The following is a 17,715-nucleotide window of genomic DNA, read 5'->3' as shown; positions in this document are numbered from 1 at the left end:
GTACTTGAAAGCAGCTCCATTCTTGTTCAGGGATTTCACAAAATTTTTCATAAACTCTAATTTGATGTGGTAGCAGCAGAATTTTCTTGTTGCACAGCTTTCACTGTGATTTCCAGGTAAGAAACTGGCTGGCGGCCAGTCTTTTTGTTCATAGTGCTGGCTTTCTGCCCTACTCTCCCAAAGACAAAGGAAATAAAGATACTTGGTGTGTCCTCCCTGGAAGACCTACTATGTGAGCAATAAATTTTAAATCACTACAAATTAGAAAATTGTGATTATGGTACTTGATGGTAGTTATTAGTGTCTTCATATTTTCATAAGTTTCTGGCATTTGGACCCTATGGCCAAGTGGCACAGATGCAGCTGTGTTGCCATTGTAGAGAAGAACAGCCTTTAAACCTCTGTTAGAAGAATCAACAAAGAGCCTCCATTTATCTGCTTTGTTTGTCATCCCCACATGTTCAATAAGACCAGAGGTATTTGAACAGAAAACTAAAGAATCCTGTTTCTCCAAGAACTGTGTGAATTCCACTTCACAATGATGGTACCAAGCAAATGTTCCAGGAGCTAGAAGTCTGTGTTCCTTCAACCTAGAGCAAAGTAAGTGCACTTTGGTTTGAAAGGTTAAGGTCCCTCACCAAGTCATTGAGCTCAACTTGTTTGAAGAGTTTGGGATTCTCATTTGTTGGTGATTCAAAGTCTTTTATCTCATCACTAGAATCAAACTCTGATAAATTTTCTCATGTTACAGGTGGCACAGGTATAGGAATATTATGATTGTGGAACAGACCCTATTGCTGACAGAATATTTGGATATATTATGCAATCCTTAGTCTTCTTGTTGAATCCAACTACTTCAGTCATAGAGAAGTAACACTCATCATGGTGGTTCAGCAGCTCTCGCCATACCATTAGTATACCAAAGGGCATACATTTCAGTTTTCCTACTGACCACATTTGGAGCTTACTAATGCAACTCTTGCAAGCTTTGTGAGGTGCAAATGGCTTGAACTGGTCTCTCAGCTTGCAATGAAAATAAGCTAAATAGCAGCTATTCAACAAAGGAGCAATATTGCTCCAGGAATCTGAAGGGGTGAATTGGCCACAGATAACAAAGTATGTCTGGTGAATTTATGCAGCCTCTAGACATAATTACAACCTGATAATAAAGAAAAACATAAGATTTAATTATCTAAGTCAATATAAGGTAAGCATTTTCACTGGTAATATACTTTATCATTTACATTTTCTGTATAACTTGAGAATCTGATGTAATAGAGATGAATAAAAAACACCAGGAATCTCTATTTTTGATATATATTTTGAAAAAGATAGCATGCGCAGGAGTGGCTGTGTGGTAAGTAGCTTGTTTACCGACCACATGGTTCCGGGTTCAGTCCCACTGCGTGGCACCTTGGGCAAGTGTCTTCTACTATAGCCTCGGGCCGACCAAAGCCTTGTGAGTGGATTTGGTAGACGGAAACTGAAAGAAGCCCGTCATATATATGTATATATATGCGTGTGTGTGTTTGTGTTTGTCCCCTTAGTAAAATGCTGGTGTGTTTATGTCCCCGTTACTTAGCGGTTTGGCAAAAGAGACCGCTAGAATTAGTACTGGGCTTACAAAAGAATAAGTCCCGGGGTCGAGTTGCTCGATTAAAGGCGGTGCTCCAGCATGGCCGCAGCCAAATGACTGAAACAAGTAAAAGAGTAAAAGAGAGAGAGTATGCAGTCAATAAAAAGAAAATCATGCAGACCAGTGTAATATTTGTTTCTAATTTAGGTATAATGCAAATAGTTTTGAGGGGAAGGGCTTAGTAAATACCATCAAGCCCAGTACTTGCCTGTTTTCATCTGTGAAAGGTTAAAAGGCTAAGTTGACCCTTCTAATAATTTTACACTAAATTCTTTAGCATTCAGATTATTTTGTCAAATGCAATGCTTATTTATTCACATTGTTTAGAATCAATCATGCATTGTCTTATAGTTTTGAGAATTTTATGAGATAACTGTTAATTTCTAGAATGATATGGTAGGATAGGTGTGAGGGGCTAGATCTGGCCAGTTTGAACATAAAGAAGGTAGAATATTTTGGCTAGTTTAAAGGGCTAAAGAATAAGCTTTCTCCTAAAAGCCAGAAATTATTTCAATCCTCTACAAAGTTCAGATGTCACTTACCAATGGCTCAAAGAGTTTCTGTCTTTCTATTCTGTTAATATTTCAATACTTTCTTGAGTAATTAACTAGCAGAATTGTTAGTACAATTCTAGCAGAATTGTTAGTAAAGGGGGTGAGCTGGCAGAAACGTTAAAACGCCAGGTGGTATTTCGTCTGCCATTGCATTCTGAGTTCAAATTGTGCCAAGGTTGACTTTGCCTTTCATCCTTTCAGGGTCAATAAATTAAGTACCAGTTACGCACTGAGATTGATGTAATTGACTTAATCCCTTTGTCTGTCCTTGATTGTACCCTATATGTTCAGCCCCTTGTGAGCAATAAAGAGATAAGAATTGTCAGTACACCAAGCAAAATGTTTAGCTGCATTTCATCCACCTTTATGTTCCGAGTTCAAATTTGACTGAGGTTGACTTTGCCTTTCACTCTTTCCTGGTTAATAAAATAAGTACCAGTTGAGAATTGGGGTCAAGGTAATCAGCTATACCTCTTCCTCCTGAAATTGCTGGCCTTTTACCAAAATTCAAAACCAATATCACAATAGTTTCTAAGGTGGTAAGCTGGTAGAACCATTAGCACACCAGACAAAATGCTCAATGACATTTTGTCTGTCTTAATGTTTTGAGTTCAAATTCTGCCAAAGTTGATTTTGCCTTTCATCCTTCCAGGGTTGATCAAATAAGCACCAAACAAGGAATGGGGTTGAAATAATCGATTTATTCCCCCCAAATTGCTGGCCCTGTGCCAAAATTTGAAACTAATATCACAATAGTTTCTGATATTCTAAACAAGCAAGCTACTACATACCTTATCTATCCTCCTCTTGTCATCACTATTTTGTCTCACCCACCAAACCCTGCACTTCACTGGTCAGCATTCTTCACTCACTGCTCTTTCCTAGAACTTTAACCCTTTAGTGTTTAAACCGGCCATATCAGGCCAAAATTGTCTTCCTGTTTTATGCTCAAACCAACCAGCTCTGACCTCTCACACCTACCCTACAAAGTCATTCTAAAAATAAACAGGGACATCATCAAAATCTCAGAGTTACAAGATGCTGTACAATTAATTTAAAACAATGTGATTAAACAGGCTTTACATCTGACAGATTAATCTGAATGCTAAAGAGTTAAATCTCTGGAACCCTATTTCACCTCCACTTCATCTTTTACCATGCTACTTTTGAGTAAAAAGGGTTTCGAACATTTGTCAAGTTTTTTGAATTTTTAAAAACATTTTCTCTCACCATATTATCTCATGATGGTTTCAAAATTTTGGCACAAGGCCAACAAAATTACGAGCTGGGATTAAGTCAATCACTTTCACCTCAGTGTTCAACTGATACTTATTTTATCGACCCTGAAAGAACAAAAAGCATAATCGACCTTGGTGGAATTTGAACTCAGAACTTATATCTGGAAGACCCCATTATATTATTATGATAGCCACTATACACCATAATTAAGCTCTCAGACAGATAGTTTCACTCACTTGTTGGGACCCTTTTACTTTACTTTACTTTTTTATTTTTTTATTTTGTTGCTTTTGTTTTCTTCAAAATTGTCATTGCCATTATTATTATGAAGTCCGAACAAAATGCTTTTGGCTGACTTTACAATCTGAGTTCAAATTCAACTGAGGTCAACTTAGCCTTTCCTTCTTTTGAGCTTGATAAGTTAAGTAACAGGTCAATATAATCAACTATCTCCCTCCCCACAAATTTCAGGCCTTGTACCTATAATAGAAAGGATTATCATTATTATTGAGTTAGATAGCAGTGCATGCCATCAAAGTGACACTGGGATCCAAATATTCAAAGCCAATATTCCCATTATGACCACCTGTCTGATAATAGTACATCAGGCAGATGTATCACAACCATCTGTGCACGACATGGTGTCCTCACATCAAAATAGACAGCACATGACCTTGCAGGTGGAGCCCAGTTACAATATTTTTCATGTTGAGTAGCCTATACCATTCGAAAGGTCCCTGAATAAGGGTTTAAGGATGTTGAATAAAACACTCATGTTTCCAGAGATGAATTATTCAAACCCAAAAGAATCCCTTTCAACACATGGCTATGATGCCCCTCCACTACTTTTGCTCATGATCAAAAGTGTAAATATCATCAACCACTGAGGGATATGCTCAACTGGTTAAGGTCAAAAAACTGACAAGTAAATCTGTGGTATTGAGCAGCATATTTGCTGTAGCCCATCTTTTATACCAAAACAAAACATGTATATGATAACTCTTCCAATCAGTTAAGATCAGAAGTCAGAAGTCATGAGAGCCATTGGCTTATCATTATTATTATTAAGGTGACAAGCTAGGTGAAAGGCTTAGTGGTATTTTGTTCGTGTTCATGTTCTGAGTTCCAGTTCTGCCGCGATCAACTTTGCCTTTCATCATTTCGGGGTTGATGAATTAAGTACCAGTGAAACACTGGGGTCGATGTAATCCCAATATTTCAGGCCTTGTGCCTATAGTAGATAGGATTGGCAAACTAGCAGTCATTAGCACACTAGGCAAAATGCTTAGCGGTATTTCGTCTGCCGCTACATAGTTCAAATTCCACCGAGGTCGACTTTGCCTTTTATCCTTTCGGGGTCGATTAAATAAGTAACAGTTATGCACTGGGGTCGATGTAATTGACTTAATCCGTTTGTCTGTCCTTGTTTGTCCTCTCTGTGTTTATCCCCTTGTGGGTAGTAAAGAAATAGGTATTTTGTCTGTCGCTACGTTCTGAGTTCAAATTCCGCCAAGTTCAACTTTGCCTTTCATCTTTTCAGAGTCAATAGATTAAGTACCAGTTGAGCACTGGGGTTGATGTGATTGACCATCTTCCTGTCCACAAAATCCAGGCCTTGTGCATATAGTAGAAAGTATTATTATTATTATTATTATTATTTTGGCCCTGTACCCAAAACTCTGAAGACATTACTATTATCATTATTCTTAATAAGGTGGTGAGCTGGCAGAATCGTTAGCATGTTACACAAAATGCTTAGAGGCATTTTTTCAGGCTCTTTGCATTCTGAGCTCAAATTCTTCTAAGGTTGATTTTGCCTTTTATCTTTACAGGGTTGATAAAATAAGTAGCAGTTGAGCTCGGAGGTCAACATAATCAACTGACAACTCCCCCTTATATTGCTGGCCTTGTGCCAAAATTTGAAACCATATTAACTTCACCTTTCATCCTTTCAGAGCCAATAAAATAAGTAGCAGTTGTACACTGGGGTAAATATAATCAACTTCCCCTTCCCCACAAATTTTGTTGTTTTTGAGCAAAAAGTCCGGAGGAGGTTAGTTGATTACATCCACCCCAGTTCTTCACTGGTACTTTATTTAATTGACTATGAAAGGATAACATGCAAAGTTGACCTCTAGATTTGAACTCAGAATATAACGATCCAGACAAAATGCTACAAAATATTTTGTCCAACGTACTAACAATTCAGTCAGCTTGCTGCCTTACCATTACTACAACTACTACTACTAACAATAATTTTTAGTGGAGATAGTCAATTACCTTGACCTCAGGACTCAACTAATACTTATTTCATTGACCCCGAAAAGATGAAAGACAAAGTCGAGCTCAACAGAATTTTAACTTAGAACCTAAAGACGGACGAAAGGCAGCTAGGCATTTTATCCGGCATGCTAAGGATTCTGCCAGCTTACATTTTTACTCTTGTTTCAATCATTTGACTGCGGCCATGCTGGAGCACCGTCTTTAGTCAAGCAAATCGACCCCAGGACTTATTCTTTGGAAGCCTAGCACTTATTCTAGGAACCATGTGGTTGGTAAGCAAGCTACTTACCACACAGCCACTCTTGTGCCTTCTTGCTGAATGTTTTTTTTATTAACCACAAAAGATTTACAAACGAGCTCGAGGACGGTACAAAACAACACAAGATAGGCTTAAATAAGACATGTAAACAGTTAAATAACGAATAACCAAAATATCCAAACGAAATAATTCTCCTGAGGACGCTTATACAATCCACACAAATAACTGCGATCGACTTAACACTAGACCAAATGCCCTCTTCCCATCTGTCTCCCCAAATTAACAGGTGCATGCTCAGAGTAGACCAATTATTCGCTAATTTAATCTCTGTAAGTTTGGCACGCTATAAGTGACTCGTTGAAAATGGTATTCTAGTTGTCCATTAGGTCTAAAGGTCGGGGCAGTCCCAGAAAAATCTTTCGATGCCTGAAAAAATTCGGTTTCTCCGCCCTGTCGGAGAATAAACAGCAATCAGTTTGGAGGTACCCCTTTCCTTACAGTTCACATCTAAGACCACCAACGTACCTTCTGATCCAAGTAAAATGTCCGCATCGTAAGATCCAGACCCTCCCGAGGCAACGTAGCAACTCTGCCTCCCAATCCCGATCTACTGAAAGATAAGGAAACCAAAGATGGGTATGAAGGCATGCAGATTGGAAATTCTAATCTCGTTGGCGGTCACCGCATCAATATCTAGTGATCAGGAGTTATTGAGCTGGTAGCTCTGCTTCAAAGGTGACTCCGCAAGCCACATGCACTTATGCTGCCTATTCTGAGTTAGGCTATATTTGTCAGAAAGAGGAAGGTGATATAGTATTTAGCCCCCCAAAAACACAACACACCACCCGGTCCGAGAATCAAAATCATGATTTTGCGATCGTGAGTGCAAGACCCTAACCTACTAGATCAAGTACCTTAAACTTGACCTCCGATCAATTGTACCACTCAGAAGCAAAAACGGTCACCTCCGACGAATTTCGACAACGTCCCTCGCCCCCACCTCTCTAAATTTCATTTGCAAGTCTTTGATCGACCGTAGCAGTCGCTGATGACACCTGTCTGACGTGTCACATAGCGGAAATGATTCCGAAAACATGCATTAGCTAAACGAACTCTTTCAACACACATTCATGCCTATTTTCATTTAATCGAATAACATATGTTAATTGAAAAAAACATTTTCAATACGTGAAGTCAAAGTAATATATAAGATGACATCAATGCCAATGTCATTTCAAATCACAGTTGTATGTGCAAGAATCGGGTATCCACTGAAAAGTACTTCGCTTGGATCTTCACTAACAATGTCAATATTCCATCCACAATAAAATTCAGAAATGCTACCCAAAACTACTAACAGAACAACGACAGTAACAAGTGTAGAGATGTTAAAGATCTATAAACTGATTTAACATTAAGCTCGCTTGATAAGAAAGTGGAGGAAATGTTCTAGATAAATATTATTTAGGCAGAGTTTGTACTCGTAGCTGTTATTGCTTTTCTTCAACAGAGATTTTTCCTCAATACTATATACATTATTCTATGTTGTATACAATTGTGATTTACTTAACCCATTTTTTAAAGTAAATGTTTAAATACAATCCTGACATTATCTTAATATTATTCTTCACTGGGTGTCATTGAGTTCAAGATAACAGACGAGTATTTTCCTCTCTAATGTTTCTCAGGACATATGCGAGTCCAACGTCAATTTTAAAGAATGTATATCAGATCAAATGCTAAGTCGATCCAACATATTTTCACTTATAAGTGAAGACAAGATAATTTATAACTGTATAGTTAAGGCAACATATTGTCTCTCTTTGGCTGCTTGCCATTTTTTATGCGATAGCATTTCGAACATCTTAATTTTGTCAAAGGTACTTTACTGAGCGGGTCTCTAGCAATAAGTCACTTGTAATTATATCTTCGACACTCACAGCTAGATTTGACGGGCATGTGTTGTCACATTGCAAATGAAAAATAATCATAGGCACATCTTTCCTTAAACTCATATATTTCTACAAATAGAAGCAATTATGCGGATAAACAAATTAAATACAACAGCTTGGGTATGAATATAAAATAAGTATATATGTATAGATGGAAAACGAGAGAAAGAAAAGAGTGAAGACTTTCAGATTATGAATATTTAAGAATAGATGTATGGATATTTATATTAATAGATCAAACTTACACAGAGCACAAACAACAGAGAAAAATTAAAGGAGAGGAAGTAAGGTGTTATAAGTCTAACAGCTGTTTCTGATATGTAAGATCTTTTCTACCCTGATGAGGGTGACTCATCTCATATGTTGATTGTTTCCATTACGGACTGCATGGCTGAACTACATCTACTAACATTATGATGGATCTCCGAGTTCCCAGAAATAGCCGTTGAACTTATAATACCTTACTTCTTCTCCTTAAATTTCTCTGTCGTTTGTACTCTGTGTAAGTTAGATTTATTAATATAAATATCTATGTACAGGAGTTGGACAAAATAATGAAAACATCTAGCATCATAGAATCATAATTTTGAAATACCTATAAAACCGTCAAAAGCTTGTTTATTTTTATGTTTTTTGATTTATTATTAGTGTTGCTTAATATGTTTTGCTAACATTGCTGTTTCTTTTCAGATATCGTCAGAAAAAGGTAATTAAAATTCATTAAAATGGCAGATCTATCTGGCTTTCAAAGAGGTCAAATTTTTGGTGCTCGTATGGCAGGTGCTAGCGTAACGAAAACAGCCGAAATGTTTGGTGTATCAAGAAGTACTGTCTCGGAAGTAATGACAGCCGTTTATTTCTATTCTAAGCACAAGGCCCGAAATTTTGGGGAAGGGGACCAGTCGATTAGATCGACCCCAATTCGCAACTGGTACTTAATCTATCGACCCCGAAAAGATGAAAAGCAGAGTCGACCTCGGCAAAATTTAAACTCAGAACGTAAAGACAGACGAAATATCGCTAAGCATTTCATCCGGCGTTTTAACGTTTCAGACAGCTCGCCGCCTTAGTAATGACAATCTTAGAGAAAGAGGGAAAAACCTCGTTGAAATAAAACTCCAGAAAAAACTAAAAACTTTCTGATAGGGACCGTCGGACTCTTACGCGAATTGTTAGAAAGGATCACAAAGTACAGCTCCCAAAATTACTGCAGAGCTTAATGGCCACCTCGAGAACCCGGTTTCCACAAAAACTGTTCACTGGGAGCAGCACAAAGCCGGATTTAATGTGAGGGCTGCAATCAGAATACCACTACTTTCAAAAGCAAACGTTGCAAATCGTTTAGAGTGGAGTAAAAACCTATAGAATTTGTCCCTAGAACAGTGGAAGAATGTTATTTTCTCGGACGAGTCATCCTTTACGTTATTTCGAACCACCGTCCGAGTATACGTGTTGAGATAGCCAAAAGAAGCATTTGACCCAGACTGCCTTCTTCCAACTGTTAAACATGGAGGATGATCTGGGGGGATATATCTTGGAAATCAGCCGACCCAAGGGTTTCCCTTCATGGTAGAATTAATAGTCAGGACTATTAAAGCATTTTATCTGATCAAATTCATCCTAAGGTTGCAGAACTGTTTCCGGAGAGAAACGCAATCTTTCAGGATGATAATGCACCAATTCACGCAGCTAAGGTTATTACTGAATGGCACGAGGAACATTCTAGTGAAGCTGAACATCTTATCTGGCTACCACAGTCCCCAGATCTCAATATTATTGAACATTTATGGTGCATTTTACAAAAACAAGGAGTCGATATCCTCCACCATCATCACTACAAGAACTGGAGACTGTTTTAGCTGAAGAATGGGCAAACATTCTTTTAGAAACAATTCAAACTTAGTACGAGTCCATACCTCATAGAATTCAAGCTGTAATTCTTTCCAAAGGTAGTCCTACCCCATATTAAAATAATTTTGTTTGAAATTTTAAGGTGTCTCCATTATTTTGTCCAACCCCTGTGTATATCTATACTTAAATATTCATCATCTGAAAGATATCACACTTTTCTTTCTCTCGTTTTGCATCTATACATATATACCTATTTTGTATTTCATGCCCAAGCTGTTATATTTAATCTATTTAATTTGTTTATCCGCATAATTGTCTCCATATCTGATCAGCTTGATCCTTCTTATAGTCATTCTTTACCCCGTGGAATTGATCCTCTGTAAAGTCATCGGAGTTTTAGTTTGAATCAGCGTTACTAGGCGTCTTCTACACTGAGAATATCTGGATCCCATCTGTTGACTATTTTTATAAATAGCTTCCAAACACCATTTTTTTATCAAGCATATTAGAAAGCTGCGTAAAAATGAAGTAGTTCTCTGAAAAACTTAAGAATATATCTTTCTGATTGTGTGTTTCCGGAATAGTAGTGAAAGCAGCGTCCCGACGATGTCCTAAGACATTCGGAACCTAAAGAAGAATGGTGACATTATTGTGCGAAAGCTAGTTCATAATTATCGTTACTTGTTTAGCTCCCGGTGATCTCTGATCAAACAAACCTATAATCATAGGCGTTCTAGCAGCGAATATCCTGTCTTCTTCCCATACATATTATATTTAGGACCACATTATTTAATGTGTTCTTTTCTAGGATAAGTGAATATAACCATACGACGATTGGGTGCTATTCCTATCTTGTCGAGGAACTACATATAGAATTCCAAGTCAGCCCGATAAACTGGAGGATGAGAAAATGCTGTCAATGTATCACATTTCAATATAAATACCAGAAAAAATCTTATTGTCGAAATACGAATATGAGATTAGCTACTTCTTGAAGAGCCAACTTTGGAAACTACGTTGTCGTTCGGCCTACAAGAAATAGCAATAAAATCCTTTATATCACACTCTGTTGTCTTTAGAAAAACAACCACTGGAGAACGTAGTCTGAGCTATACTGCCTCAGGTTACCGCTGGATTACAGTTAATTATAGAACTGTTCGATCAGGACTAACCAGCATATTTTTAAAAAGAAACAAAATACTTGTTGGAGAATATATTCCAGTTTACAAACAGAGGGTACCTCTTTACTTGCAAATATTTCTTTTAGCAGTATCTAATACTTATAGTCGCGACACTACTTAACTGTAGAGACCTTTTAGTAGCGCCATGCGACCGCAGCTGACTAAAGACAAAACATCAATATCATTACACAAGACTTCAAATTCTGCCGGAGTCGATAAAATAAGTACCAATGGAATCTTGGGGTCGATTTAATTGACTTAGCCTCTTCCCAAAACTTGCTAGTTTGCGTCAAAATTTGAAACTAATATCATTAGAGAAGGAATATGTTGTCTCATGCATCCGTTCAGAGTTTTAAATCAACAGCAATGACGACATTGTTTCAGGAGTTCGTTCACAATTTAATCGCTAAAGCAGGTTTGAGCAATTTATGATATAATCTTTAGATCCGGCTTTGTTAATTGGAAGAGTTATCTCTCTCTCTCCCCTCTCTCTCTCTCTCTCTCTCTCTTTATCTATCTCCCTCCTCCATCTCCCTCTCTCTGTCATTAACCTCCCATTAACCTTTTACTGAAAACGATGTTCGATAAATCATTCTCTATCTTTTAGAAGTGCAACCCGATTTATACAGAACAACATCTCGTAGAATCCGCTGCTAGAAAGATATGTATAAGATGAAATCAATGCCATTGCAAACCCTAGAATAAGGCATTCACTGGAAAGTCCTTCGTTTGGTTCTCTAGTTAACACTATCATTTAATATTCCACAATAAAATTCAGTACAGTTGTGCAGAATTATTAACAATGTAATTATTAACCATGTAATTTGGTTTCAGACACATGCTGTGAACCACACGTCAACGATCTTCTAGCACCAGGTTTTATGAGAGAATATTCCACTAGGTCGGTGACCAGGAACATCAACAGCATAAGATCTCCCCATCTACCAAATAATCTTTATTTGTATAGCGTAATATTTATTTTTTAATCGTTTATTACAAGGCTGTGATTTGTTTAAATCAGTAAAGCAGCGTACATTACAATATTATATTACATCCTGTTCTTTTCTGCCTTTCAATTCGCCAAGAAAATAAATACTAGTGAAGTACAGAAGTGTACGTGAAATGCTGCAATACTTCCTGGTGTGTACATTACTGTAAGATAAATTGTTTTAGCAGGTTTTTGGTGGTAAATTGTTCATGACGAAGGCTGCTTGTGATTAGAGTGAACCAAATGAAAAACAACAATTGACTTGTTTAATTAAGTGTAACTGAAACAATTTGATACAAATACGCAAATGATTTCGAATACATGCTTTGCTTCTGGTGAAATTATCATCCGGGGTTTATATAAGCAAAAAGCCGTTCGATTCACTTCAACATTTAAGTTTAATTTGTCAAAATATTTTCGTCGCTAAAATCCGCGACCTGTTCTCTGACAAAAATTGTCTGAACAGGTCGCGGATTTTAGCGACGAAAATATTTTGACAAATTAAACTTAAATGTTGAAGTGAATCGAACGGCTTTTGTGTGTTTCTTAAATGGCTTACAAACACCTTCCACGCTGCAATTATATATATATATATATATATATATATATATATATATATATATATATATATTAAAAGAAAGAAAATGGAGGAAGCTAGATCTATGAATAATTCGTATGATTTAAAGATGTTGACATTTTATTTATAATAACAATACAAATAAATTATAAGTTGTAAAGCTCAAAAAGAAATTGGCAGATGCGAAAAACCTTTTCTCTTTTTTCTCTCTTTTACTTGTTTCAGTCATTTGACTGTGGCCATGCTGGAGCACCGCCTTTAGTCGAGCAACTCGACCCCGGGACTTATTCTTTGTAAGCCCAGTACTTATTCTATCGGTCTCTTTTGCCGAACCGCTAAGTGACGGGGACGTAAACACACCAGCATCGGTTGTCAAGCAATGCTAGGGGGACAAACACAGACACACAAACATATACACACACACACACATATATATATATATATATACATATATACGACAGGCTTCTTTCAGTTTCCGTCTACCAAATCCACTCACAAGGCATTGGTCGGCTCGGGGCTATAGCAGAAGACACTTGCCCAAGATGCCACGCAGTGGGACTGAACCCGGAACCATGTGGTTGGTTAGCAAGCTACTTACCACACAGCCACTCCTGCGTCTATATATATGTTTCGGTTCATACTCCTAGTTGATTCGCAGTTCTAAGCATTTGGTTATACGCCAAGAATTGGGGCACACATACACACAGACACATTTGTATGTGTGTATGTATATATATGAGGGTGCATGGCATAGTGGCTAAGGTGTCGCACTCACGATCGAGAGATCGTGGTTTCAGGTTCTAGACCGGATGGTGTGGTGTGTTCTTGAGCAAAACACTTCATCTCACGTTGCCCTGCGATCTCTTCGACACCTGACGCGTGGTACACCGTGCACCTGTTCAGGCAACGCCGATTTGATGGAGGGAGTGAGCTAATGTACAGTACATGCATTTGATCACTATTAACAAATCATTTGTACAAGTAGTCCGGCAAAAGCTGAAAGCCCATACATCGTCTTCGACAGGAGAGTCCATCATATATATATATATATATATGTATATATATATATATATATATATATATATCTTTATATATAAAAGTCAAATTGTGTGTCTGTCTCCTACGATTTAGATTCCTAACTATTCCCACATTTTGCGGTGCAGTTTAACCAAAACCGGGTATTTTATAGTCGTGATTCATATCGAGCCCTTCTGGGTATTAGCGCGCGTCTACGATGAGTCTACGATTTAAAAAAAATTTACCATCATTTTTTTCCATTTTAATGCATTTTTTCGCTATTATATAAGGGAAGTAACTCTCTAAAAATGTCTACGATGAGTCAACGATTTAAAAAAAAATTTACCATCATTGTTTTTCCATTTTTAATGCATTTTTTGCTATTTTTTGGCCATAACTCTCTAAAAATGCTTATATAGTTATTTCCCTTACAAACCCGAGCAACGCCGGGCGATACTGCTAGTATATATATATATATATATATGAAAACAGTTCACGAAGTTTGTTGCTAAAACAAAATTACTTGCTAATACAAAGCATTTTTACAAGGTAGAATTCCCTAGTAACATTTATTGTTCGGCATGTAAACACTAACAACATTCCCTCTCTTCATTCTAGTTTTATTCTACTAGCGTCCCACGAAGAAAATTTCCATCAGACTGTAATTATTTTCATCTTTAATGAAATTCCTCACTTCATAAAATGTTTAATTAATATAACACAGATTATGTCACACTGATAATTTCTGAAATAATTAAAATAGTACTATACACAATTACCAACGTCTAGAAATTTTAAGAACTTCGTAATAAGTAAACAAAAAAAATAATAAATATGTGAATTCTGTTTCCTCTTCCTTATAACGTTAAATTTAATTTTCAAATTTCTAATTATGTTTCGTATTACGACGAAATGATTGTTTCCCTTGTAATAACTGTTACAGTTAGGAGGACCAGACACACCTACACGCAAGTACAGAGAAATGTGTGTGTGTATGTATTTATGTATGTATGTATGTATGTATGTATATATATATATGTATGTATGTGTGTATGTATGTATGTATGTATGTATGTATGTATGTATGTATGTGTGTGTGTATGTGTGTGTATGTGTGTGTATGTATGTATGTATGTATGTATGTTTGTATGTATGTATGTGTGTATGTATGTATGTATGTATGTAAGCATGTATGTATGTATGTATGTATGTATGTATGTATGTGTGTGTGTATGTGTGTGTGTATGTATGTTTGTATGTATGTGTGTATGTAAGCATGTATGTATGTATGTATGTATGTATGTATGTATGTATGTATGTATGTATGTGTAGATTTTCGAAGTGGTATACAGATTTAAGAAAAATGAGGTGGCCAGAATTTCGGATACTTATATATTAACGCCTTTATCTCGTTTCGGAGAAGCAACAGAAATGATTTTTGTACAGAAAATTTATGCCTTTTATATATTATGTGTGTTAATAACACACGCACTGGTCCAATATCACTTCTTCGCTATTATTCAATTGGTTAAATATCTAACCAATTAACTAATCGATCGTTTGTTTAATGTGCTGGTTAAACAATCAATCGGTTTTTATCATATGAATGTATAATATAAAAGTAGATATATAGATCAAGCTAGTTTATATTTAAATTTTCAAGACATTTTATTTAGATAAGATGCAGAAACATTGTCTGGTCTAACCATTGCCTCCCGTGAAAGCCCCCTAAAATAAATACTTCTTAACAGAAAATTGTTTCACAAGAATAATCTTAAAGTTAGGTAAATTCGTTCGTTTTTCCTTTCATTTTAATCCTTTCCAACGTTATTTGAATTGAAGCGAAGAATATTTTTTATCGTAGTGTGTTGTAGCTTTTTGCAGCTTTATTCTTCTTCCACAACTTTTGTTTATCGTTTTCGAAATCTGATTAAATGTTACCTCTTTCCAGAGAAGGAGTACCGAGAAGGAAAGCAAAAAATAAACAAAGCTTTAAAAAAAAAAACGAATTTTTCTGACAATTCAAAATAAAGAGCAATTTATCAAAAACGTCAAGGTAAAAAGCAAGATGATATTTAGAAAAAAGTATAATAGCCTCTTAAGGCAAAACTATCTTTCTTATATTTGGGGACGCTCATTTTGTCACGCACAATTAAGACACGCACATAAAGACACGCACAATTTGACCTTCACTTCATCTTACAATTACTATTTATTCTACGTTTTACCACAGTTCTTTCCTTACACATTTTGTGACTTCTTGAATGATTATTGTTCTTCTCTAAACTAACTTCCTGATTTTTAGGCCAACGTTTCTTCGAATTCAATCACTTTTCATACTTCAGCTCTTTCCAGTTATATTTGGAAGTCGAAGGACAAAGGTATCGATAACTTTCAGGCTGATTTGTTAATTATGAATCGTATTACACTACGTGGAGGTGCAATGGCCTAGTGGTTAGGGCAGCGGGACTCGCGGTCGCAGGATCGCGGTTTCGATTCCCAGACCGGGCATTGTGAGTGTTTATTGAGCGAAAACACCTGAAAGCTACACGTGGCTCCGGCAGGGGGTGGTGATCCCTGCTGTACTCTTTCACCACTCTTTCTTCTGTTGGCCTGCTCGCTTAGCCAGTGGGATGGCGTCATTCGAAGGCTAAAACAATGCGAACGCATTGTGACCAGCGATGTGTAACAACATCTGATGGTCTGGTCGGTCACGTGATAGTGATAGTGATTACACTACATATAAATAGGTCCAAATATTTTAGTCTGTATATCATCTCAAGTAATTTCATGAAGTCAACCAACTACGAAACGAAAGAGATTTTGCAAACTGCCAACACTTGAATAAATATTTTTAGTAAGCCATTAAAAAACGATATACAAATAAGTAATGGTTGTATGCAGCAGCTTACCCGCTTCACTAAAAAATTGTTTCACTGATATTTGGATAGGCGGAACTCAAAGCAGACGTTTATGATATAATCGCTACTGAACGCTTCAAATATGTATGTGTGTGTATTCGTGTGGCGGGTGGATGTCAGTTTATATACAATAGAATCCAGAACAGACTCCTGCGACCTCTCACTTAGCACGAACTTCCTACAACTGTAGCCCTCTGCCCCATAAATTATTTCGTACGATGCAAATCTAAACCACAGGTGTGTCTAAAATCTAAAACAAAACACCATTTCTCATTTTGAAGTAACTTTCTCGAATGACATACGTTGCTATTTTAGTGATCCCCTTTTCCGTTTCTGTTAAGTTGCTATGTATGTATGTATGTATGTATGTATGTATGTATGTATGTATGTATGTGTGTATGTATGTATGTATGTATGTATGTTTGTATGTATGTATGTATGTATGTATGTATGTATGTATGTTTGTATGTATGTATGTATGTATGTATGTATGTATGTATGTTGTATGTATGTATGTATGTATGTATGTATGTATGTATGTATGTATGCGTGTGTGTATGTATGTATGTATGTATGTATGTACGTATGTATGTATGTATGCGTGTGTGTACGTATGTATGTATGTATGTATGTATGCGTGTGTGTACGTATGTATGTACGTTTGTATGTATGTATGTGTGTGTGTATGTATGTATGCATGCAGGTATGGATGGATGTGTACGTATGTATGTATATTATTTTTCAGTTTTATCTTAAGATTTCTTGTCAAAGAGAAAGAGTCGGTTTCTAACTTAGATCCAAGGCTCCTTCATCGGAATTTCAACAACATCAATAGGGTATTTGTGCATGTATGTTTGTATATGTGCAGTATTTGGAGTCAGTGCATCTGCAGATTTAAATGTTTTGTTTCATCTGTGTATTCTCATGCATATAGTTGCATGTCTAAACATGTACGTATATACTTAAATGATAAACTTCAGTAAAGTTTTACAGAGTTTTACAGTTCCAGTGATGGATTGGATCTGTAGTTTTCATATCAGCTTTTTCCTTTCTGTATTTGAGAAGCCTAAATTCTCAAGATTGGTACTTAGGCATATCCCAGTGCCAAACTAATTACAAGTGTAAACCTGAACTTGTAATCTGGATAGAGTAACTGTAGATTTCTCAATAGTTCAGCGTATTTTCTTTTTCGCTGATCTTTAGCTTCATGTTGGGCAGCTGATTTCGACAATTGTACAATTTTTCTTCTCTGTCCCA

Source organism: Octopus sinensis, linkage group LG2, assembly GCF_006345805.1.
Source record: "Octopus sinensis linkage group LG2, ASM634580v1, whole genome shotgun sequence".
Lineage (NCBI taxonomy): Eukaryota > Metazoa > Mollusca > Cephalopoda > Octopoda > Octopodidae > Octopus > Octopus sinensis.
This window is presented reverse-complemented; position numbering follows the sequence as displayed.